We start from the raw sequence: 26,854 nt of genomic DNA, 5'->3' as shown, positions 1-26,854 counted from the left end.
TTTCTTTTTCAGTAGCTAGAATAGTGCCTAGAGTAGTAGCTAGCTTAAATTTTGATTTGATATCTTTAGATATCAAGTTGAATTGGATTTTGGTTATAAAAAATCTATGTTGCCTTTAGAAATTAGTGAAACTTATTCATACACAATTTTACTTTATTTTTGAGCATTTCATAAATGCATACAACCTATTTATTTCCCCTAAGATCTTTCCTGATCATCAGTCTGATCCCAACTTCAGCTCTTACATTTTTAACTTTGATAATTTATTTTTTAAAAGAAATTCATACATGGATATTGCATCTACATCCCTTCAACCCCTATTCCAACTCCTCCTATGTCCCTTCTCCCAAATTCATGAATTCTTTTACTGTTATACACACACACACACACACACACACACCCTATTGTATTCATTAATTTTTTTTCTTGTATATACATGATTATAGGGCTGAGAACTTGGGAATAGACAACATATGTGGGAGCTAATCCCTGAGGGATATTGATTTTTCCCTACCCATGTAGACAAGGAGTACAAGTAACTAGTCATCTAGTGGTGGGATCATGTGGAATTCCCCTTGTCTTTGTTGGCATGTCAACTATTCTCATTACATTGATTGTATTCAAGTACTCATATTGTTGAGAGGGAAGTTGCACCTGTGAAGTCTCATGTCTTCCTGTGTTTTTTTTTTCCTTTTTTTCCTATAACCTATTATGTCCAATTAGTGCCACCCATATATATACGGGTGTGCACCATCCACTTCAGCATAGTCAGCTTACCAGGAACCACATCCATAAATAGAACTGACTCCTTTCAAGGCCATCTGCCAATAGCTCACCTAGGGGTGTGGTCTTCAGGCCATGCTGTACTTGTTGGTTTTGTGCAAGCAAGCACAGCTACTGTGTAAATTCATCAGTCCAGTGCCTCTGCCATATCCGGAAGAATGGTTTGCCAGGTCTTCATTGAAATCTAATTTCTCTTTTAGTGATATTCCTTGAGTATTTTAGGTAGAAAGACATACATACAGGATAATTGTGTTATTGGGAAAATTATTGTCAGTATATAAAAATTGTGTCCATTATTAGGTTTTGCACATATGATTTTTAAATTTTGTTTTCTACAGTATAAACACAATATATTTATGTACTGATGCCTTAATTCTCATCAGGTACCATGCCACTATTTCACATGCTTCTATTTCCCAGATTCCCTCATTATGTGCTTGCCAGTTGACCTTATAATCTTTTAAGTTTCAATATGGGAGATTCTGACTGAGAATTTAAGTAAGCTGCCTGGCTAGTTCCTCTGTGCTGAGCTCTGTGCTTATATTTGAACTCCAGTGATGTTTGTCTTGAACACTCTCAGTGGTATTAAATCTTGATATTTTGAATGTAGTCATAGTCTTTGGAAATAGCATTTTTTTTTTGCCTTAGATTTGATAAATGAGTGACTGGATTGATCAAATCCTGGCCTTAAAATATAAAGCAATGAGATGTGTTGTAGGATAAACTATCCCCAGAGATAATTTCGTCATCCAAACAATGCTCTTCTAAAAATGTTTCAGCGGTGGCAAGTTTGGATGATTAAGGTCTGTTTGTTCAAAAGCAAACTAGACTGGTTATTTTATACTCAGATTTTGTGATGGCAGTGTAAATAACTTTCATGTTGTTATCTAATTGTATACATTATTTTAAGAGATAGAAATATTGTAGTAGAGTGCAAAATGACACCATTTCTGTTACTGTGGAATGTCTGATCATTTCTCAGGGAAAATTACAAAACTCTTTAGCTCACCTCAGTTTCTATAGCATAGCCTCTAAAGTCTCATTTCTTTAACAGGGCCTTGTGGGTGTTCTAAAGGAATGATTGAAATGAAAAGAAATGAGAGAGTCAAACAGTGTACCGTAATAGATGAAATGGAAAGTAATTATGTTAATGTTGACTCATTATGAAGCCCTAACCGTTTGTACCTGCTCATTTCTGTGTGGAAACCTGTGCAGCTGAGATGCTGAATAAGAAATTCTTGTATAAATGAGCCTAGAGGCATGTTTCTAATATTGGAGCTAAGCCTATACAGAATTGTAATGAATTTCCCTAAGTCAGTATTTAAATGTGCTATCAGAGAAGGTGGTTCTCTTGACAGAAATTTTGGATTCTAGTGTTTATCATCAAAATTTTACCTATGTGCCTGAATCCTGATAGCTGCATATAACTCTCATTTGTTAATTAGAAGGAAAGAAACCCCTCAAGTTGCAAAGTGTATTGATATTATATACAGTGTTGGATTTTCTAAAATATGCTCATGTAGAAATACTTCAGATAAATTACACAGAGGAGATGTATGAGACAAAGTTAGCAGGGTAAAGGGATGTAGATAAGTATAGCTTTGCAAATATGTACTCTGGTGTACTTTATAAGGAAGCAGCTGTAAATTACTCACTTCGTAATTTGAATATACATATATATGTGTATATATATACATATATATTCAAATATATATATTCAAATTTATATATGTAATATAAATTACATTTATATATATATAAATTACATTTATATATATATAAATTACATTTATATATATATATATTGCTGAAGAACATGGGGTTTGGAGTTGAGCCAGCTAGATTTAAACTGCCGGTTTGAGTCTAGTATGGAAGCCTTCGTCGTTCAGTATTAGAGAATTACTGTCTCCTTTCCCTAAATGCTTCCTTCCCTCTTTCATTGTACCCGAATGTCTCTCTGTTCCCTTAACCTGTTGCTCAAGCATTCTCTTTTCAGCTATAATTTAGGATAAAATGCTTCTACATTTTATAACTCAACTGTCCTGTCTGTATTCTGGAAATAATATAAAACACTTTAGGATCTCTCTGACCATGTTACCCTGCCAGTTCTGGTTTATTTGAGAAAAATGACACATCGCTGTTTGTAATTTCATGAGACTTATTTTTCCCTATGCCAGGGAGTGTCTTCTAAAACAATTAAATTACTAAAACAACGAGACACCTAATTTTTGTCAAGTTATGTTCATCCTTTTCTTGAAAATGTAATTGCAGCGAAGAATATTTTACCTTGGGCATGAACTTTTCTTTTATCCTGTCAATCCAAATGCTTTTAAGTAATGCACTTAAATTTCATTTTCCCAACTTGAGTGTTGATGCTTATAACATTCTTTTGTATTTTGAGGTAATTAATATCAGCTTAGTATTTAGTGTCAATCTTGTTTGTTTGGATTTCAATTTTTAGATTTTTGCATTACTCCCACAAGCATGCAAGACCTTGTTATACTTGAACAGTGAAATCTTATCGTAGAATATCATACCAGAAGGAACGTAAAAGTTTTATCTGCAGCAGTGTGAACTGTCTACAAGAAATATAAATATAAACCACATATGTAATTTAAAAATTTCTAGAAACCAGAGCTAAGAAATAAAAATAAATATTCAAAGTTCATGTTAATAATACAGTTTATTTAATCTTATACCTCCAGTACATTACTATTTCAGTATCTAGCCAATGTAAAATTACTGAAAAGATGTATCACATCATTTTTCTACTAACTCTTCAAAATCTGATGTGTATTTTATATTTATAGCGTATTTCAATTCCATCTAGCTGCATTTCAAGTAGTAGGTTTCTGTATGTGACCAGGGTCTACTAGGTTCGCCAGTGTAGACCTCAAGCCTTGATTTATTTTCTATCCCTGGCTTCCTGATGAAATTGTACACTAAGAATAGTTCTATCACCTCCTCATGGAGGAGTGCGTGCTTCTCTGGTAAGGCATTATCAGAAAATCATAATCTTACCTGACTTCTTGGCTTTGTCCATGAGGAATAAAGACTAGATTCATTAAAAACATTTTGTTTTACAATAAGTTTATTTTTGTGGATTTCTTTCTATTCAACCTTTTTATTCCTATCATTGCTTGTTCATTTTAGAGATGTCAGTTTCCTTTGTTTCATATGGCATGTAAGAGAATGGAGGTACCATTTATCAGTAATGATAGTTCGGTTGATGTTTCTTCCTTAACAATTTTGATTTGCTACTGTGGATAGCATTTTTGTGGTGGCACAGAGGCTAGAGGGCATATTTTCAGAGCTGCTTCTTCGCTTCCATTGTACCACCTGAGGGTTGATGTCAGGTTTTCAGTCTTGTGCATCAAGTGCTTTGACTTGCTGAGATATCCTGCGAGTCCTGTGTCATTTCTTTTAGAAAATGTCTGGCACTCCTTCCTGCCTTAGTTTGCATAGAGTTTGGGAGTAGCTGCCGTGTTTTATGTGTACTTAGAATGGTCTTTAGCATGGTTACCTTGGGAAGTGGGACTGACATATAAGGGATCCTAGGAGAAGGACTTTAAGACATTTGAAAGTCCCTGCTTTACAAAGGGTTAAGGAAGTTCTGGAGGAGCTCAGAATAGGTTCACCTCAATAGATTGTTATCACAAGAAGGAGATGGTTTTCCCCTTAGATCTCTGATTTGTTTTGTCAGTATGATGATTTCTTCTCACATGGCCTCCCCTGAGCTATCACTGGATGCTGACCCAAGGTAACTACTTGGTCTGTAGCTTTCAGTTTTCTTTGTAAACTTTCCCTGACTTAGGCATTTTTACATAGGAATGAACGTACACAAATAGAATATATTTCTTTGAATCATTTAAGCTACATTCTCTTGAAAGTTTAACTATTCAAAACCAATTGCTTCAGATTTTGAACAGTAATCACTCATTTTGTCTCTAGACTGAAAATCATCCCCCTTTCTGATTATTGATTGATAATGTGATATAGGTCCTTTGCTACATGTATTTTAGCCACACTCCCACTCTCTCCTTCTAATTTCATGCTATGTTTTATTCTCTAATGTTAACCTTTTCATGTAACTGTTCATTGACACAAACTGGGGAAGTATTTGGGAAATGAATGGAATGGGTTCATTCCATTGTAGATCTTATCCAACTTAAGGTCATCACATTTTTTATCATCTAGTTGTAGTGTGGAACAATAAGACATAGTCCTTAGTAGCTTGGTTGCAAAATTCATCTTTTCACTATCACTGCTTGCTCTAGTTTTCTTCCCTGCTAGCCACTTCCCACCACCCAGGCACGCAGCACTCAAGTCTAGGTATTCTTTTTGCCAGTGTTCATCATTTCCTCCTTCACAAACTCTCTTCTTGCCTTAAATTCTCTTAAAGGTACAGTCTCATCCTTGCTTCCCATATAGTCTCTTCTTTCCATTATAATCATTTCTTGTATTCTCAGAACACTTCTGTGTTTCTTGTAACTTGTGGTAATTCTGTATCTCTTACTTTTTTATAGCAAAGTTAGTAGGCTGGATACAAACAACCCAATTGAACACATCTGGGTCATTTAAAATAAATGAGAATTCCTTCAGGATACCTAATTTAGCAGTCCCATATGAGGAAAATGACACATATTAAATGTCAACTAGGTGTGTGCAAAAAGGATTTTGTGGAGTATTTGCAATAATGATCTATAGGTTATGAAGTGCTCCCATTTTAGAGATGAAATTAATATTGGTAAAGTGATTGCATTATTCAGATCACCCATTTAGTAAATGCCATAAATCAAATTTGAATCCAGGTGTGAATGAAGAATGCCTCCTTGTGTTTAAAAGTACACATGTAAAGGAAAAAATTACCTTGGTGGAAGTGGAAGGCAACATTGTCTTTGCTAGCTGGAGAAGATGATATACTCATGACCCATATTAAAGTAGAGGCACTTCTACTTGACATCCCTTTCTTCCTTCCCTCAAGTTTGTACTGGTATTTTAATTTTTCCATTTTAGTAAACATTAAGCTTTTTAGAGGTTATGATTGTTATTGTACTTATAAGAGAAATTGTTTTAGTAAAAGTTGACTATAGAGGTAAACTTGTAAATTAGTAAAAAATAAACCAAAAAATGGAATTACATTTCTCTCTCTCTCTGAAGGCAGCATGGTAGGAGAGAATGGGCTAACAGCATAGTTTCATAGAGAACATTGGATGGATTGCAATGGATTTGTGAAAGCTTTCATTACTTACCATGTCAATAATATGTCGATAGGAAAGGCTTTTACAAATATCTGAGAACGTTTGAAAAGGAAAATAAAACTAGCATTGAAATCTCAATGCAGGGAGTCCTCATATCACTTTGTGAGTTTGGTTGCCAGAGATTTGTGATGTAGGCTGGAAGAGGCTAAATCACTCTGTAAAACGACAATATAAGCAGGAAAATAGCATTTAAATACTTTTTTTTCCCTCTAACTTCCTGAGAATATACAGCCCTTCAGATATGCCAAATATGCAATTTTGGTGTTGTTTTTGCAATAAGTGCTTTTTCATTAATTATATTATCAAGCATATTTCAAAACTAGTAAAGGATGAAATTCAGATCTGCTCTATCAGTAAGCAGATAAGATGTCCATTCATAATTCTTGGTTATATATGCAAAATGAAAATGCATTAAAGCTATTTAAATCACCATCAGTGTATTTTTTCCATTATATATGTTTTACATAGGTAAAGTGGCTTATTTTTCATGAAGGAAACTAGCTTAAATGTAGAATTTAAAGGTGTGATAGTCATGACACGTTTTAAATTATTTTAATATTCGTCATTCATTTATGTTCCTTTTTGAAAAAAAGCAAACCATATTTTTGATTGGCCTTTCGTTAAAAGGAAATTAACATAAAATATAAATCTCATTTACAAATGTGGATAGTAAAATCTTTGCTGTTGTGAGGCAAAAGACCTGAAGTTCTAGATGTTTGATTTTTGTCAGTCCAGTTCCTAACCACGGCACTGTTGGGTGGTTGCTTTATTTCACCTGAGTTTTTGAGAATATGAAGCCAATTAATAATAGAAGGGTTTTTTTTTTTTGGTTTTTTTTTGTTTTGTTTTGTTTTTTGTTTTTTGTTTTTGACACACAGTTTCTCTCCTCCCCCAGGGAAATTTCCTGGTTACTGCAGTGGGAATGTTATTTCCCATCAATGTACTAGCTCTCTGTAACACCCCCATTCACTGTAAACAATGAACACAACATTTATTACATGAGCCAGAGCTCTTAAAAGCCAGCAGATTTTAACATTCTGCTTAGAATTCTGAAGTTATAAAGTGTGAAAACTAATATTTTAAGATTTATCTTAAAACTCTTTGGTAAGGAAAACACATTTCTTCTCAGCTTGTCATTAATCTGATTTTTCATGTGGGCTGGTCCCACTTATCCTGGAGGCAGTTAATCATTAAACATTTTTAGTGGCAAAAACCTCTCCTTCTAAAAAGATTTTTGTCTTCCTGTCATAATTTTATATGTTTTTTTGAGATTTTTAAACTAGAAAATACTGTAAATATTATTGGACAGCATTATGAGTTTCCTCCAAAGTGAAATGAAAGATGCTTTGTTGCCATTTGTCCTTTATAAGCAGGACATTATTAATTGATGGCTGTATCTTCAGAGATACTTAGTTACACAGCAATATTCTAATATATATTGGTTCCATTCCACATAGACAAAAAATTGACAACATAGTTGAAATAACATTAGTCCTTTTAGCTAAACCCAAGGATACCCGTTGGCGGGGGCAGGGAACTAAAATGAAGCTATTAATAAATTTTGGATATCAGCCAGCTTGGATGGGTTTCCTTTTGAGTAATTTGAAAGTAAATATAGGTTCAAATACTGTGTTTAAGCCTTGGGCACATACATGAAACCCACCGGTTTTAAGCAAAATCAGTGGAGCCTCTTGTGCTTAGCAGAGGGTACACAGCTAAAGACAGAGATTTCCTCCTTTCCCAGGCTCTATCTCTAGTCAGTAGTGAGGAGTTAAAGTGTAGGGACCCTTGAGTTCTCTCTCTCTCCTCCTCTTCATTCATTGTTAATAGGCCTGATTTTGTGAGAGTCCAGTGCAGGTAATTGCAGCTGATGTGAATTAATGAGTGCAATAGTCTGAAGTCTAGGGAATGGCATTTCTTAGCCATCTCCAGGACTTCCAGCTTTTACACACTTCCCACCTCTTTCTCAAGGTTTTTGGTGTCTCTACCTGGGTGGCTGCTGGTGATTCATTTTAGTCTCTTCATTTCTAAAATTGGTGACAATGCTTATAATACAGGTTGTTAAAAACGCTAAGTATATTGTGTGTAAAATTCTTTAGCAAAGCGCCTTACACATGTAGTTACTGAATAGTAGGGTGTGTACATTTATTTTTATGTATTTATGGTCAATCAAAGGCCACATTTTAGAAATAATGTAGAATGTCTATCCCTTAGGTAAATTGTGCTGTTCCACACCCATTTACCTTTTGAATATACTCTTGCATCATTTTAGAAATACACGGTTTAAACATGTTGCAATGCTGCCTTTTATCTCACCATTCATCAGGTTGACTGATTAGAGGACAGTTTGAGATATGTAAGAAATACCATACCTTTCTTAGTGATACCCTGTTTTTGAAAACAAAACAGTAATAAAGACATGTGGATGGCTTACTGAGCATTAACATCTTCTCTTATCATGGTATAGTACGAGGTTAGTAACCTATGGAAAGAAAACAGGACTGGGCTCTTAGTCTTGCCACTTCTCCTATAGTAATTTTAAGTAAAAATGGTAGTTGTGATATGAAGATTTATCATTTGATTTTAATTGTTATATCAACTCATATTTTGTCTTCTCCCACATTAATCTGGGTTATATGACTTAGGGGTGTGATGCAAATAGATTTGATAGGGTCTTCCAAACCTGTATTTTGGTGATATCTAACAATGTGCACATTTTATAGCAGAAATTGTAAAGGATTTTTGATGAATCAATGGATACAGGGATTGAACTCTGACAATTTGAGGCATTTTGATCCTTTTGAAAGTGAATTGACCATTTACGTAAAACCAGTCAACATTAAGCTTTTAAAGTAATTTTCATGTCTGTCTTGCTGATAACTTTTTTCTTTTTGGGTGGGGTGAAGGGATATAGGGAATAGAGAAAGATTATGATAAATGCTTTTACCTTAGCCTGCTTTGTTGAAGAGAGTCTTAAAGGGCAGAGCCTCTTGGTTGAGAGATTCTTAAATGATAAATGATAGTGACAAGATATTTTTTCTTTCTCACCAGAGTTTTGGGGATCAGGGAAAGTCAGAGAGACTGATATCTTAAATCTTAACTTTTTAAGTGCTAGCAAAACTATCATTTGTTGTTGCTTGACTATCAGAAATATTTTCTGGAACATTATTCACTTGTGTCTTTAACTTTTGGATAATGGCTTTCTGATTTTTTTTTTTTTACTATATACTTTAAAGGTATGTAAAAGAGCTTCAATTGTTTAAAATATTATCATTATTTTTCTAGTTTGCTCAATTATAGTCATTTCCTCTGAGATGCATATTATATGTATAGAGTCAAGACTTACTTGTACTGTTTTCTTTTTTCTTCAACATTTTTTGAAGCGATGGTAATATTATTATTAGTATTAGTATTATTGTAATTATTTTGCTATCACTCTAATTTGTCCATTGTCTCCATTTTCTCATCTGTTATTTGTTAGGAGTTTCAGTCAACTAGTAAAATCTTTGCTAATGAATGACAGAATTTGGAATAATTTTGAGTTGAAAGCCAAATATTTCAAATATTGTCAGAACCTAGTTACTCATACTAGTTACTTAGAACACACAACCATCCAAAAGAAATATAAAGAATATAAGACCATTTCTATTGCTTGATACTTAAGTAGGCTTTTAGTTCTTGTACAAATGCAGAATATTAAAAAAAGGAATAGAGTTAGGGCTGCAGGGATAACTTAGCAGTTAATAGTTGCTGCTCTTGCAAAGGTCCCACATTTGTGTTCCATCACCTACATTAGATAATTTGTAGCCACTTGTAATTCTAGCTCCAAGAGATCTACCACCCTCTACTGGTTTTCACTGGAAACTGCACATATGTACTCAGCCAAACAGGCATATGATTAAAACAAGTAGGTCAAATAACCAGAAATTTCTTTGACTATTTTGGTTATTATGGAACTATGTGTTTACACTGAATTATCCTGACGAAATTGATTTTGCATAAATTATTTAATTTTTTTTTTAGAATTTTGAGGGCTAAGAATGTAGAAATGAGAAAGAAAAGTACTCTGGGTTGTTCTGTTAATGACTCACGTGTGTCTATTTTTCTCATGAGTTGAACAGTTTTAATAAGCAATTGTTACAAGAAAATTTAAAAATGTTATTATAGACTCAAATTAACTGTAGTATATGCTTAAAGTTTATTAGATCATTTGTTTAATATGTGGAAGCATTAATCAAGTTATAATCTTTAATTTTTTTCCACCATCAAGCTTGATTTGTAGGTATCATTTTATATTTTTGTCTTTGTCAGTGTTCTATTACTGAGAAGAGACATCATGACCACAATAACTCTTATAAAGGAAAACATTTAATTGGGGCATGCTTGGTTTACTCCATCATTGTCAGGGTGGGAAGCAAGGAAGCATAGTAGCATGCAAGCAGACATGGTGCTGGAGAAAGATCTGAGATTTCTATATCTACTGCCTCCAACAAGGCCACATCTCCTAATCCATTCTTATGGAAACCACCACAGTACTTATATTTAGCAGAGCCATAGAGTTTTTTTCTGTTTTAAATTCCTAATCATCATAGTGTAACTTTTGTTAGAGAATTTGCCATTTCCCTTTCATTTATTCACATATATTCATTGTAAAGATACTTCTAAGTACAACCATTAACATCCATGTGTTACCATGTTCTATTTTAGGATTTTACTTTCCAGAAATAGCTGTAAACCTTTCTTCAGTATTATGAATGTACTACTACTCAACCCATCACGAAACATTTATTATTTGCTATTTATCTAAGTAGGTATGACACCTAGGCTAGCTTACTTGCATCTAAGAATATAGTATTTTCTTGATTCTGTGTTTTATAAGCTCTTCTGGTTTGTGATGTTTAATGAAGGATAAGGCATCAAGCATTTATGATACTTCATATATTCTAGATTTAAATGTTTAGTGCTTACTTTTGACAACCAAGTAAAGATCTCAGTACTAGCTTTAGATTTATTTTTGAAGTTGAAAAATTGTGCTTTTAAAATGATTATGAGTAGCTTCAGCTTGTATAGTTGTGCACAAGAATGAATACATTACTTGTGTCACCTTATGTGATATATGAAAATAATAGGTGCAATATTATTGATAAAATTCTATTTATGCCTATGTTCCTATTCATTTTAATCCATAGCTAAGGCTTTTCCCTGATGCTAGATATTTCCTCTGCATCACAAATCAGAGGTTCTAATGACACACAAAAAATAGGTATAGAAACCAACAAAAGTACGAATGGCTTCATTCATCTTTTAACCAGTTAGAGGAAGTGAAGGAAAATACATAGAATAGTGACATGCATTGGGGGGAAAAAAAACCACCACCATCACCAACAATCCTCAAACCTTATTTGCCTCGGCTAGCCTATCTTATTGTGTTATGGATTTTATATGGCAAACTTGAAATGAAATGCTATTAGTTAAAAAGACAAAGGTCTGAAACAAGCAGCCAGGAGGCTTAGAATACAATCTTTTGTTTTTCCTTCTGCCTCAGGTGAGTAAAAGGGATCAAATGAATGCATCGTAGTAGTTTTCTTTTCTTTAAATATGGGCTTCTTAACTCTAAAATTATGAACCTCATTTCTATTTTACTCTGCATTTTAAATTTTGACCATGTATTTTGATTAGTCTTTCTCTTCACTGTTTAAGATAGCTTTCTCAGATAATTAAAATTTTTATTTTTTCCTCAGCTTTTCTCTGAAATGCTGGTAGAGCATGACTAATATTCTTACTTAATCAGTTAGTGAAACTACAATGTAATTAAACTCATGATGGAACATGTTTTATCCAAATTTGAACTGATAGCTGAGGCTCTAACTTTGGCTTAAATTGTCAAAGTATTGCCATTGTAATGTTCTTCAGATTAAGCCTGGGCTGTATTTTGTAACAAACAACAAGGGCCATGTGGCTTTCTATTCTATAAGTAAATATGTTGCATAATGAAAACAGAATATTTTTTTTTGTATATTTCTTTACTGAGCATGTATTTTGATTGAATGAACAGACTGTTCTAAATAAGAATGGTTAGTCTTTGTTCTCAGGATGATAAGGACTCAGATATAAAACCAATATTCATTTTAATTATCCTAAGTGCTTAAAGGAGACATCCAGCAGATTAGAGAGGCCTCATTTGGGAGGACAGAGAAGGCTTCCCTGAGGAAGTGATATTTAAGCTGACTCTTTAATGATGAGTAAAGATTAGATAAGCAAAGAAAGTACAAAAATATTTTTCAGTGTGGGAAAATTAGAGCTTAATTTTTTAAAACTATATTCAATGAATCCGAGAAGTGAGATAATCAGATCTAAGGATTGAAATTGTTTAAACATTACAAGCTTTAGAACATCATGGAAATAGTTGAAATATGGCAATTTTAGAACTTGTCTGAGAATCAACCTAAATGAATCTAGATTTATTTAAATGATGCTTTGAAATAATACATAGATGCAAACTGGCTGTAACTCGAATGTTTAGAAGGAAATACAGTAAGTAGCCAATAAGTAGCATCTACTGTAAGAACAAAATGTTACAAAACAAATACAGACCAAAACCAAATCCATTAACATATTTGTGTATACAGTGTAGGGTATAATTGCTCATAATGTGAAAGATATTTGGGATCGTTTTTGATGCACCATGTCTCTTCATAGGATACCTACTACCACCGGTCCTTTAATAAACTACTATTGGGAACTCAGTGTCTGATATGTTGATACAAATCATTCAAAATTATTTGTCCCATATATTCACCTAATAGGCACCAAATTTACGTATAAGCCTAGGACTTAAAAACTTTCCAGAATATTCAAAAGTAGAAGTCAAGATATTTTCATTTCTCCAGTGCTTATTTAACTGTTATGGCTTTAAGGTTTGTGGTAGTATTCTAAGTAGTGTAGTCTTAATTAGTTGGATTTATATACTTTAGAAGAATTAATTATTTATTCTTTCTAATGTTAAATGAGAGAGAAGAAAATGTTCAGATGCAGAGGAATGTATAATAAGCTTTCAGCTAGTACAAAGCTGCCTGTATCTGCTCATTTTCTCTTTTGCTAGTATTCATTGCATCTCTCTGGTGTGTGGCAATGGGGTGATACCATAAGAAACAAAGCAAGAGCCTTTGTATTTGAATTTTCAATATTTCCAGTGAAATGAAAGGTATGCACATTATCACTAGACAATGAACTGGAAGCAGCACGTATCCTTTTGAATTTAGGATGGTTTTGTTTTGTTTTTGTTTTTAAATTAAGGCAAGATTGAAAAGCCTTGCTGTTTCATTTCGGATGCATCCTACATGAGTATAATGTGAATGCTCTCTGAGAGCATATGCTATAGAACTTGTTGAAACTTCTGCAAGTTCTTTTACATCATTTATGGCTGTAAATTATTTCATGTTTACAGCAAGGACTGAACACTCCAGAATAATAATCAGCTGCCTATTTACAAGAATGTTCAGAAGTTCTAAATATTGCTTGAACAAATGATAGACTAGGTTTATCGTAATAGTGAAAGTTCCAAAGCAATTTCTAGACATAATATCTATTTGAGACAGTTAAAAGACATTTAAACATTCATTTCCCAAATAGTTGCCATATATATACATATATATGTATATACATCTATCTATCTATCTATCTATATATATGCAAACTTTAATGTATTGAATGGATGAATGGACAGCAGAACTACTAACCATACACACACACACACACACACACACACAAATAAACACATATATAATAATCAATTGAGTCTATGTATCTTAGCTCATATATATGTGTTCAGGAATGACCACTGTGGACTGTACAACCTGTAGAGTAACTAGTTCCTGGAAGAGACAGATTTTTCCTTTCTAAGCAGCCACCGACTACCATTAATGAGCTTTAACCAAATGAAACATGTAACTGAAGTATCAGTGATACCTCAATTTCTATTGCCCTTTATGAAGATTAATCGCAACCACCAAGAAAATAATCTTAAGAAATATAGTTGAAGATAATGAAGCTAGAATAGACATTCAAAATCCTGAAGCCATTTGTGCTTTTTACTTATTTTCCAGCAGAAAGTGGTAATTGTGAGAGTTAGGAGGATAAAGTCAACAGATAACTGAATACCTACATGCTCATTGCTAAAGTAAGAAGATACTAATGGCATTTCTTTGTAGCAATAATATGTTGAAGAACAGTGAAAAAGACCACATTCATAATATTAGCAAGATATAAATTGATCAGAATAAATATATAATGAGATTTATAAAATCTACATATAAACTTAGAGCATTCTGAAAACTACAGGCATAGACTACAATTCTAGATGAAAGATATAAAATCTACAATTCTAGATGTAATAAATATGGGGAATAAGTATATAAATTTTCCTTAAATTTATCCAATTACAATTATAGCAGAATAGACATTTTAATTGAATTTTTTAATTTAACAAGTTTTATACATATGAAAAATAACAACATGCAAGAATATGTAATATTGTTTAGAGAAACATGGCAACATTGTAATTGAGAACTTATCTGGTAATAAGATAAATCATGAGAAACTTTTAAAAGTATATTTATCTATATATACCTATATATATTCATAAAAGTAAATGAAAGTAAAAACTAGTAATTACTTTTAAATATAGAAAACTATACCAAAAATATGCTTTTATAAATGACATACAATAATGCAAAACAGATAAGCATTTTAGTACTTTCTCTTTGTCTATTAATTTTACATGGCAAATATTTCTGAAATTTATCTACTTTTCCCCATTCTCAGTGTTTAATAGCCTTCAGTTCCATCATCACTTTTCTATTTTAGCAAATGACTTTTCAGTGTTCTGTTGCTATGAAGAGACACCATGACCACAGTAACATTATGAAGGAGCACATTTAATTAGAGGTGGTTCAAAGTTCAGAGGTTTAGTTGATTATCATCATAGAGAGAAGCATGGCAACATGCAAGCAGGCATGGAACTGGGGAAGTAGCCGAGAGTTCTACAGCTGGATATACAGACAGCAGGAAGAGAGAGAACCATTGGACCTGGCTTGGGTTTTTGAAAGCTCAAAGCCAGTGACACATTTCTGCCAACAAGGTTACACCTTCTAATACTTCTCAAATAGTGCCATTCCATAATGACCAACCATTTAAATATAGAAGCCATAGGTCCCAATTTTATTCAAACCACCATAGCCCACCATCTCTTTCATGTAAATTCCAGCAAAAGCCACATATTTTTCCCTTTCTGTGGGCTTTGTTTTCAGTTTGACTTTTATATTTGTATGAACATGTCACTCAGTGACTTCACTTTGCTAGAAATAGTCGAAAACCATTAGTTGGACGTTCAAGGGTTTTCATTCTTGACCTGTATTTTTTCACTAGCATCTGCTTTCCTACCAATAAACTCTGCCTCTCAAATACTTATCTTTTATAGTAATACTATACATTTTATAATTCAGTTTTTCTTTCATCATAATCTTTACAAAGATGTATCTGCATGCTTTTCTAATTTTTTCTAATCTGTGATGAGTAGTACTTATAAACAGAAATATTAATATTAAGGCTAATTAATGGACATTTTTTATTAATAATTTTCCTGTTTAAAAAATGTCATTCTTAATAGTTGTGGTAGTGTCTGGTGCCTGTTATCCCAGGCTTTGAGAAACTAAGGAAGGAGGATTTCTGAGTTCTAGGTCATCATAGTATAGAGAAGAAGACCTGTTCTCAAAAAATAAAAAAATAAAAATAAAAAAACCCAAAGCCAATGAACTGAACAAATATACAAATGAAAAACAGATACTGTTCTTATCTTCTTCAACAAGTGATGACACATGTCATTATTGTCTTTATGTTCCCAGTGCCTTGTACATAGATGATACTTTGTACATTTTTGCTGGGCAAATTAACGTCACTTGCTGAGATAAAAATATAAAAGCAATATGTAAGGTTTATTTGTTTCCATGAAAACAAGTGTATTATAAGAGCTCATGGTTAACTTGAAATCACTAACATTATAGATAGAATACATTATATGTCCAAGGTACTTTTCTTCGGACTCAAAGACTTTATTTTATTCATTATGCAAATTTTGGTAGGGATAACATATTATATATAAGTACTTTAGATTGGTTCTCTTTTTAGGACCAAGACTTTGGACTTTATTTAAACTAAACAAGTAATTCTTTTCTGGAGAAACAATATTATTTCACCTCTTACTATTTGCTTAAATCTCACTTTCTGGTCCTATAATGTGAAATCATATCAGTTTTTTAAAAATCTATGAGATAGTTTATCTAGTGAGTGTTTTTCAATGTTTTAGATTAGCTGAAAAAGTTGTTGGCACATTTAGCAGTAATGATGCATAGCATTTTGTTTGAATTGCTACAAATTAGCTCGAAGATGTTCATCTCTAAGTTTAGTAATTTCTATGATATATCTCACAAAATGGTTCTCCTTATTGAAATCTTTGTTGCAGTAAATAAATATTCTTCTCCAGGGAGCAATAGTCTGCCCCAGGGAAGAGGGGGAATTGATTGTCAAATAGCAAATAATCATACAGGAAAGCATATATAGGAAAATGTGTACACACACACACACACACCTTTACACACACATGCACAGACACACATACACACACACATACACACACGCACACATGCACACATACATGCACACACACACACCATTTAAGAAAAAGATGCCATGAATTTGAATAGAGCTGGAAGGGTACATGGGAGGAGTTGGAGGAAGGAAATAGATGGATATATAATTATAAAAATTAAATTTAAGGGAAAAAGTCCCTACTCCAACCTGAAGTTTAATTATATCTTTAGGAACACATTTTTTATCACAGACTGAACAATCGATATTTTCACATGTAAAATTGCAAATTGCTAAAATCAGTATTTTTGAGGATGCATACTAAGCTCATAAAACATATTGTGGCTAGTCCATGATGTAAAGACTTATTTAGAAGAATGATGAAACATTGAGGACATAGTATGTTTAATATTCACGGGTATGCTTGACAGACACATAGCATAAAAGAGGAAAAGTAGAAAATTTATGTTTTTTAGATGCATGTTCTCATTGAAAAAAAAAACTGGGAAAGGTTATAACATTTGAAACGTAAATAAATAAAATATCCAATAAAAAAGATAGAGAGAAATGGGCCTTTTAGAGATACAAGCCCTCAGCCTTGAATATATTTTGATTCAGTGTTTTGTTCAGATTTTGAGAGTTAGCTTTGTAATTTCGGAGAAGGTTCTGGATGTAATGAGCTCAGTTTCTTCATTTGTAAAATGGGAATAATTATTGCTTTGCCTGGCAGTCTTTGTTAGTATAATAAGTATACATCGAGTGTCACACAATGCACTAAAGACTGAGATGTGTTTCAAGCAGTGTTGCGTGCCTGTGATCTCAGCACACAGTGTGCAGAGCCATTAGGAAGGAGATTTTGAGGAGATCATGGACTACATAGTGTGAACCTATTTCACAAATCAGAGGGTGAGAATGCAGCTCAGTGGGACTAGTTGTCTAGGAAGTCTAAAGCTTTGGATATGCTCCCAACATGTTGTTGATAATGATAGTAACCAAGCAGTTATTATGCTCCATATGTGGAAATATATATTTGGTATAGTGTAGTATAATTTGTGTTTATATCCTCAAAAACAATTATGTAATATGTAATGAAATTTAGAGAATAGCCACTTGTATAATCAAACAGCCCTATGCAAGTGACTGATTTAAATCAGCTTTCCATTATTCTACAGTCAGTTACCATAACTGTTGACCAATATTAACGGTCGGTTAATATTTTTTTTAGGTCTGCTGATGTTATATGTTAATATAATTTGTGAATATATATGCTTTTAGGTTAGTCCTTGCTGTTATATTCACAGCACTTGGTAAGCAGGAACTTTCTTGCAAGTTCACATTTTTTTCTTAACGCATAGGACCATATCCTGCGCCTCCTGAAAACTCAACTCATTATATTCCTTGACACTGAGACTCTGATAACAGATCTAATATTAATCCAAAATATGTTTCAACTTTGAAATAATTCAAGGAGTCTACAGGCTTTGTGTTTTTGTTAGATTCTTGCTTTTTTTTTTTCCTTTCTTCTCAAAGATGCACATTATATAACAGACTCCTTTGAGAGTGCTGTTTTAAAAGTGTTTTTGCCCTTAATTATACTGGTTAGAAATGTCAAGATAGTGCATTAACCTACTGCGCTCCAGATGGCTGGCTTTTTTTTTTTTTCCTCTTGTCTTGTTATATCTAAAGAATATGAGATTGGCAGCAGAGCACTTTAATTGATGTCAGCTTTGGCAGTGTAATTTTTTTTTCATTTTATACAGTGTAAACATCCACTTAAAATATGAGATGCATGGATATATTCAATAAGTTTAAACTTTCATTCACTTTGTGCCATAGTTTATAAAGAATTTATATTAACAATTGAAGATTTTTAACATCTATATTTTTATATAGTAGAAGAAAGTTTTTCAAGGATGTATACGCATTTTTTGTGTTTTAGATTTCATTGATTTTCTCTTTTAAAAAGACACACTAAGGTTATAATTTATAGAATGTGACCTACAAAATACTTTTTCTATTGTTATTATTTTGATGAAGTGGGACCGTGTGTTCGCTTACATTCCAATCCACAACAGAAGTGCTTAGATGTAAGAATTTTGTAGGCAGAAACTCATGGTTGGTAATCTATAAAACTAATGCCATTTTATTTATAATGTTATGCTGCTGTTTATATTGGCATACTTTCATACGATAATATGTGCACTTCTTATGGGTGAGAACATTGTACTTTTATAAAAATTCCCTAAAGATTTTATGCTTAATACTAGTTCAGTATTCTTACTTGATTGTTTCCTCAAGTTAGGTAGAGGTTTGGAGAAAACAGATTTTTGTGATATTCATTGTATATACTAGTTGATAAATAAAATTGCTTCTTATTTAATAGAGATGAAACATTTATCAGAGAATCTTAAATAACTTCTAAATTCATCACGTTTATAAGGAATAAATACAAATGTTTGAATTTGTTAAGTTAATTCAGTTTCCTGAAATGAAGCCTAAAAGACCTATTTCTACATATTCTTCTAATTTGTATTTAGTAACCTAAAAAAAAAAAAAAATCTGGCTTCTTTTAAACACCGGCGAGAATATTATGCTATTAATACATTATTTGGTTTCAAAGATGCCAGTGTATTTAATTAACATGCAAATTTAGGGACTAGTTGGTTGTACTCTGAAGTTGTTATTATTTTACATTGTAGTAATATTTTTTAAAGTGTCAGCTCATGTACATGAAAGTTAAAGTGCCTTTCTTTATACATCATCTTATTGAATATCTTTAAAGTATAGTTTTCTGTGTTTTTTATGTTTCTAAATATATGTCCAACTCAGAGAATTTTGTTTTCAAATTTATTTATTTAATTTAAACAAAAAGTTTACTTTTATTTTATGTCTCTGTGTGTTTGAATGCCTGTATGTATGTATACCACATGAATGCCTGGTATCTGCAAAAGCCAGAGGCATCAGATTCGTTGGAACTGGAATTAGAGCTGGCATGTAGTTTTAAAGAAGTGAACTATGTCTATAAAAAGACAGCAAGTGTTCTTAATCCCAGGAGCCACCTTTTAGCCCCCCCCTCTTTGAGGTAGGGTCTCATGATATAACCCTGGCTGGCCAGGACATCACTATAGAGATCATGCTAACTCTGATTTCCTAGAGACCTGTCTGCATTTGCCTCCTGAGTGCTGGCATCAAATGTGTGGATATCCCTGCTTGTCTTCAAATTTGTTTTTTAACATTAATATATAAAATTATGTGTATCCATGTTATACAGTGTGATATGCTGCAGAATATATGATTAAAAGTAGCTAATTAACAAATATATTATCTCACAGTTATTCTAGTAAGAACACATATCTCTTAGTATTTTTCAAAGTTATATTTAACTATATATTTTCAAAGATATATTTACCATAGTCCATCATGCCCTGAACTTACTCCTCCTGTCTGTGTAGACATGTATTAATTAATTAAATATCTCTCCAATCCCTTATACTCTCAAGGAACCTAGCCTGTGGTAACTCACATAATACCCTCAATTTCTATCATATAACTTTATATTGTATACATGAATTAAATCATGCAGATTTTGTCTTTCTTTGCATGCTTCATTTCAGTAAGTATATTCTATTTGTATTCTTCTATGTTACTGAATATTAGAGTTTTTTGAGTCATTCATTTGTTTCAGAGTCATGGAAAGGGTCCTATAGTCACAGGGAAGTTGAATTTCCCACTCCAGCTCTCCCCTCCCTATTGGAAACTGTGGATACCAGGAGGATTTTGTGTTGAGGTATAGTCAAGACAAAGGGGGTGTAAAGTGAACCTCATCTTTTAACGTTGGATAGTGACCTTTTCTATATCTTGTGGTGCCATGGTGTGTGCTGGGCTTTCTCTCCACTTAATCAGAATGGTGCTCTTTCTTATGGGTAGTTGCTAGTTGATTTTGTAAGAAGGAGTGAGGCACAAGAACTGCTGTTCTATCACCATTAATTTCACTGCTCAGGCTGATGCTCGGTTTGACACCATCTCACTCTGTCAGGTCTTTTTAAAAAGGAGGGCAAGAAGTAAATGCTGACTCAGAGTCTCAGGGTGTGCTCTTTTCTTTCGGTAATTTTGAACTTTATTACTGCTACTGAGGAGGAAGTATGTTCAGTGTTAAGCATTCAGGCCTTATAGTTAGACAGATCTGAGCTCTAACTTCAGACTATATTGCTTATTTGTGCAGTGGCCTTGCTCCAGTTTTCCAAGCCCTAGTTTCCTTTTGTGTAAGATGCAGATTGATGACACTATACATCAGAAGGCTGCCTCCTCTTGGGGAACATGGTGGGTTTTTTTTTTTTTTCTGTCTTTATTATCCCAGCCTTCCAGCCCACATATGTAGATGAAATAGCTTGGTGTCTTCAATGAAACTCTTTTCTTCTAACTGGTACTTTTAGCACATTTGTCCTTGATAACTAAACAGTCAATCTTTAAATAAATAAAAAAAAAGCCAATAAAATTGAAATGAAACCATTTTTAAGTGATAAGTGATTTTGTGACTCCAAATTGCCATTTATGATGTAAACAGACCGAAGGGCAGACACTTTTGGACTCTCTGTGCCTAAAATGCCATATAGGATGACCTAGCGGTGCCACCTGTGTTTCATGTCTGATCTGCAGTTAAATTTTAATGAGTATAGGCAATATGTGGTAATGTCATTTGCTGTTTATTTTGGTACAAATACTTTTTCATACTAAGATTATTTCATTAGGATTCAGTAATGAATGTTTCATTTCTCAGCAAAAATGAAATCTTAGAAAAATCAAAGTAGAGCCTAATTAGGTTGCAGGACTTGGTTTGAAGGTGATAGTCCAAGTAATTTAGTTTATGCTCAGTGTTATCATGTTTAAAAATGAAACAACAGAGTGTTAAGTTTATCTAACCTACCTCAGAAACCATTAGACAATGTCCAAGAATTCTTAGCAAAGCTAGCCTGTGCTCTAGTTTCCTTGATATATTAACAAATCTCCAAACATGCTGTGTTTGAGTTTTTATATCTAAGTGTTTAACTTTTGACCAAAATAACCTAGTTTGCCTTACGTGGTTAGCACTGATTTGTCTCTGAAATCTTCCATCTATTCTTAATGCTCTCATGCTCTGTCACCCATTATGATAATCTTTTTTTCTGCTCATTGCCTACCAGAGTGTGAGCTGTGCTATGAGAACATTGGGTATCAGCTTCTCAATGTTCCACCATATCTGCAAATGCACTAAACATTAAGTGGAAATATTAGAATATAAGAAGGACCCTGTATACACCATAACAGATACTTTATGTTCCTGTTGTTAGTTCATAAAGACAGTGAAGGCCTGCATTATTAATGCAGTTATATATAAGTATTGTGGTCAACTCAACTTATTTTTTAAAAGAGCATATTTTTGTTCTATCACTCATGTAGTAGCCTGCTATGAATCACATTCTAAATAGCTGGGCCTTGGAAATTTCACAGCTCACTGGGATTAAAACTTTATTTTATTTAACTCTAGAATTGCTTTTCTAATATGACTCTTCTGCAGAATATGAATATATAAATGTGCAAATGCCCTCATTATTAGTGGCACAGAAGACAGACTTTACCAGTTAGCCCACATTTCGTACATTTCCTCCTTATCTAGTCAAGGTTTCCTACGGACTCTCAAAAAACTTTTAGTCTTTTACCGATGATATGCATTCATTGTGTTTGGATATAGCCATTGTGCTTTAAAATATCATTTTTTATTGCAGTTAATGTTAAAATGTAAGCTGTTGTCTTTTAACTTAGAATTTGCTATCACAAACTATTTTTACATTCTATTCAGTTTAATGACTATATACATGTACAAACACACATGTATACACTGTGATGCAATTGTATAATGATAATTTTTCCAGCTTTTTAAAGTTAAAAACCTTAATTGATATTATGTGGTATCTTATAATCTTTATTTTCTATATAACTAAAAGACTTAAATGTAAGAAACATTTAATGTATCAAAGTTGTAGAGCCCAAGACTATCAAAAAACAAATACTTATATATAACATTATCAGAAATACCATAATTTAATATTTGGCTCACATATATATTTGTGTGATGAATTAATTAGATACATTTCTTTTAAGAGAATGGGAATGATATGTGAGAACTTAGGGGAGGTAGAATTATAATCATAATATAGTAGATGAAAAAATTCTTCAATATCAATAGGAGCTATCTAAATGTTCAGTAATTATATATGATTTTTTAATATTACCACATACTTCATTATTAGAACCAATACCTAGATTTGTATGTGTAGGACACTTTGATTTTCTTGCTTAAATCATAAAACTGGTATGGGAAATGGCTTCTCAGTTAGGCTATTAATGTTGTAGGATCCACCTATGGAACAACACAGGAAGTCTTTGCAGATATAATGCCTAATATCCTAACTTAAACTACTGTATTTTTGAAAGCTAGAGTAATAGATAAGAAACTCACTTAGCTAAAGTAGCCAAGGAAACTTGACATTTTTTATAAATTTTTTATTGGTTTGTATTGTTTATTTACATTTCAAATGTTATCCCCCTTCCTGGTTTCCTTTCAGAAAACCTCCCATCCCTTCCCCCCGCCCCTGCCTCCACGAGGGTGCTCCTCCACCCATCCGACCACTCCTACCCTGCCCTAGTATCCCCCTATGCTGGGGCATTGAGTCTTCACAGGACCAAGGGCCTCTCCTCCCTTTAATGCCCTACAAGACAATCCTCTGGTACATATGCGGTTGGAGCCATGGGTCCCTCCATGTGTACTCTTTGGTTGGTGGTTTAGTCCCTGGGAGCTGTGGAAATCTGGTTGGTTGATATTGTTGTTCCTCCTATGGTTTTGCAAACCCCTTCAGCTCCTTCAGTCCTTTCCCTAACTCTTCCATTGTTATCCCTATTCTCAGTCCTAAGGTTGGCTGCAAGCATCCCCATCTGTATTGGTAGGGCTCTGGCTGATCCTCTCAGGAGACATCCATATCAGGCTCCTGTCAGCAAGCACTTCTTGGCCTCAGCAATAGTGAGTGTCTGGGTTTGGTGACTGCTTATGGAATGGATCCCCAGGTCGTACGGTCTGTGGATGGCCTTTCCTCCAGTCTCTGCTCCACTGTTTGCCCCTGTATTTCTTTTAGACAGGAGCAATTCTGGGTTAAATTTTTGGGAAGTGTGGGTGGCCCCATTCTACAACCAGGGGCCATGCCTAACTTCTGCATATTGTCTCTACAGGTTCTCTCTCCCCTTTGTTAGGTATTTCCTTTGCCTTACAGAAGCTTTTCAATCTTATGAGGTCATATTTGTTGGTTCTTGATCTTAGAGCATAAGCCATTGATGTTCTGTTAAGGAAATTTTCCACTGTGCCCATTTGTTCAAGGCTCTTCCCCACTTTCTATTCAAGTAGTTTCTGTGTATCTGGCTTTGTGTGTAGGTCCTTGATCCACTTGCACGTGAGCTTTTTACAAGGAGATAAGAACATGTCTCTAGGTGCATATGTAGCAGAAGATGGCCCAGTCGGCCATCATTGGGAAGAGAGGCCCCTTGGTACTTTATATGCCCCAGTACAGGGGAACTTCACAGCCAAGAGGTGGGAGTGTGTGGGTAGGGGAGCAGGGCAGGGGCGAGGGTATAGGGGACTTTCAGGATAGCATTTGAAATGTAAATGAAGAAAATACCTAATAAAAAATTGAAACAACAGCAACAAAAAGAATGGGTCAATTTGCATTCTTCTACATGCAGACCACCAGTTGAACCAGCACTATTTCTTGAAATGCTGTCTTTTTTCCACTGGTTGGTTTTAGCTTTTTTGTCAAAGACTAAAAAACTGTACATGTGTGTTTATTTCTGGGTCTTCAATTTTAATCCACTGATCTATCTGTCTGTCTCTGTACCAATACCATGAATGTTTTGTTTGTATGTTTTTTAATCACAATCGTTCTGCAGTACAGCTTGAGGTCAGGGATGATGATTCCCCCAGAAGTTCTCTTATAGTTGAGAATATTTTTTGCTATCCTAGGTTTTTTGTTATTCCAAATGAATTTGAGAATTGCTCTTTCTAATTCTATGAAGCATTGAGTTGGAAATTTGATGGGGATTACATTGAATCTGTAGATTGCTTTTGTCAGGTTGGCCATTTTTCTATATTAATCCTGCCAATGTGATCCATGAACATGGGAGATCTTTCCATCTTCTGAGGTTGTCTTCAATTTCTTTCTTCAGAGACTTGAAGTTTTTGACATACAGATCTTTCACTTGCTTAGTTAGAGTCACACAAAGGTATTTTCTGTTATTTGTGACTATTGTGAAAGGTGTCATTTCCCTAATTTCTTTCTTGACTTGTTTATTCTTTGAGTAGAGTAAGGCAACTGACTTGAGCTAATTTTACTTGCTTAGGTATGAAATGTAGTCAATAGCACTCTCTTAGTTTGCTTGTCTTTTGCTACCATAAAACACTGAACAAAAACACCTTGGGGAGGGAAGGGTTTACTTAGATTACATATTCCTATCACAATCTATTATGAGGGTAAGTCAGGGCAGGAACATCCAGGAAGGAATTGAAGCCAAAAGCATAGAGCAATTCTACTGTATTTGTTTACTCCACATGGTTTGCTCAACTTGCTTTTCCATACCATCTGTCCAGTGCAGGTACAGCTTCCCAGACAGCTAGGTCCTTTTACATCAATCAAGAAACCATAGACATGCTTACAGGGCATGTTGGGAGACATGTCCCTTACATGAGCTTCTCTCTCTCTCTTGACTCCAGTTAGTGTCATATTGACAAAAATCTAACTTGTACTCTATTGCAATTGATAGTACTTGCTATCTGTGTACATACTGTAGTTGAAAGACCTATGTGCAATCCAGTGACCAGAGCATGATACATTTACAACTAAGATCTCTGAAGCCTTTTCTGAAATTAAAAGTAAATCTGTGTTACATTGAAAAATGAAAGAAAAAGGTGTTTCAAGGCACTAAACTCAGAAGTGGTTATGTCCGTTGCATACTTAGGATATTCCCATTGAACATTGCTTTTCTAGTTTTGATAATGAATTTTTATTTCTGAGCAATGGAGAATGTGGCTCAATGTACCTTTTAGTTCTCTGTGTACTGTCTTAGAATAATACACTCATAGCCATGCAGACAAGTTTCTACATTCTAGTGATTTTCAAATTAAGGAATAGCTTCAAACTAGGAAGGCTTTCTAGTCACCTAGCTTTGGAATAGCATGGTGTTCTCTAACTGCTGACTTTGTCTGCATTGTTTTTTAAAGATCAAATGGGCACAGTGGTAATTTTCATTAATCTCATACAGAGCAGCTAATTAAAATTTCAATTATTATCCATCCATTATCTAGTTGTTGCCTTTGTTCAGTATTAGATCAGGATGTTAATAATAAGACATTCATGTATTACAGCCCTTTTAAATACAGTGAGATTTAGTTTAATCTATTGCACTGTTTTGTTTCAGGGTTATTTCTTTAATATTATGTTGTACTATATTGATTATGCTGATGATACTCACACACTTTAACTTTTTTTTTAAATAGAGATTTCGGATTTAAATACCTGTTGTTTCAGTTCTTTATTCAATACTGGGAAAAGTTTCATGGGAAGAATAAATTAATTGTCTGATGTCCACAATATATATACATTAGTTCTGAAACCTCACTAATTATTATGCTCAGTTAACTATTCCCTGGATTTGTGCTCTTTAAATATGTAGTCCTTGCTGTCCTAGAACTTAATATGTAAAGTAGTCTAGCCTTGAACTCAGAGATCCAACTGCCTCTGTTTCCTCAGGGCTGGATGAGAGGTGCACCACAATGCTCTGCTGGGTTCTTTATTTCTGTAAGGAAAAATTTAAAAGAATTTGTCTTCAAGAATCATTTTAACCTTAACATGCTATCGTGATTTTATAATGTCAAACAGTAACTTATGTTTAAGCCCCCCAAATTGTGGAAAAATATTATTCTATAACCTTTATCAGTTCTTTCCATTCCTTTTAACATCTGGGTATCTAGATAATATAACTTAAACTTTCTAATGTTAATCATTGTGGCTTTCTGCCTACAATCATAACCATTTGGAGGCCTGCCATAGAAGGATTGTCAGAAGTTCAAGGCCAGCCTGGGCTACATA

The 26,854-nt window shown here is 33.7% G+C and overlaps 1 protein-coding gene across 3 annotated transcripts in view; it reads left to right on the top strand.

Moving 5' to 3' along the window:
- The window catches only part of Diaph2 (diaphanous related formin 2), a 707,007-nt gene that overhangs the window by 110,606 nt on the left and 569,547 nt on the right, over window positions 1–26,854 (top strand). The gene's annotated exons all lie outside the window — the stretch shown is intronic.

The sequence above is a fragment of the Mus caroli genome, unplaced genomic scaffold, assembly GCF_978045245.1.
Source record: "Mus caroli unplaced genomic scaffold, Mus_caroli_1 scaffold_5, whole genome shotgun sequence".
Lineage (NCBI taxonomy): Eukaryota > Metazoa > Chordata > Mammalia > Rodentia > Muridae > Mus > Mus caroli.
This window is presented reverse-complemented; position numbering and strand designations above follow the sequence as displayed.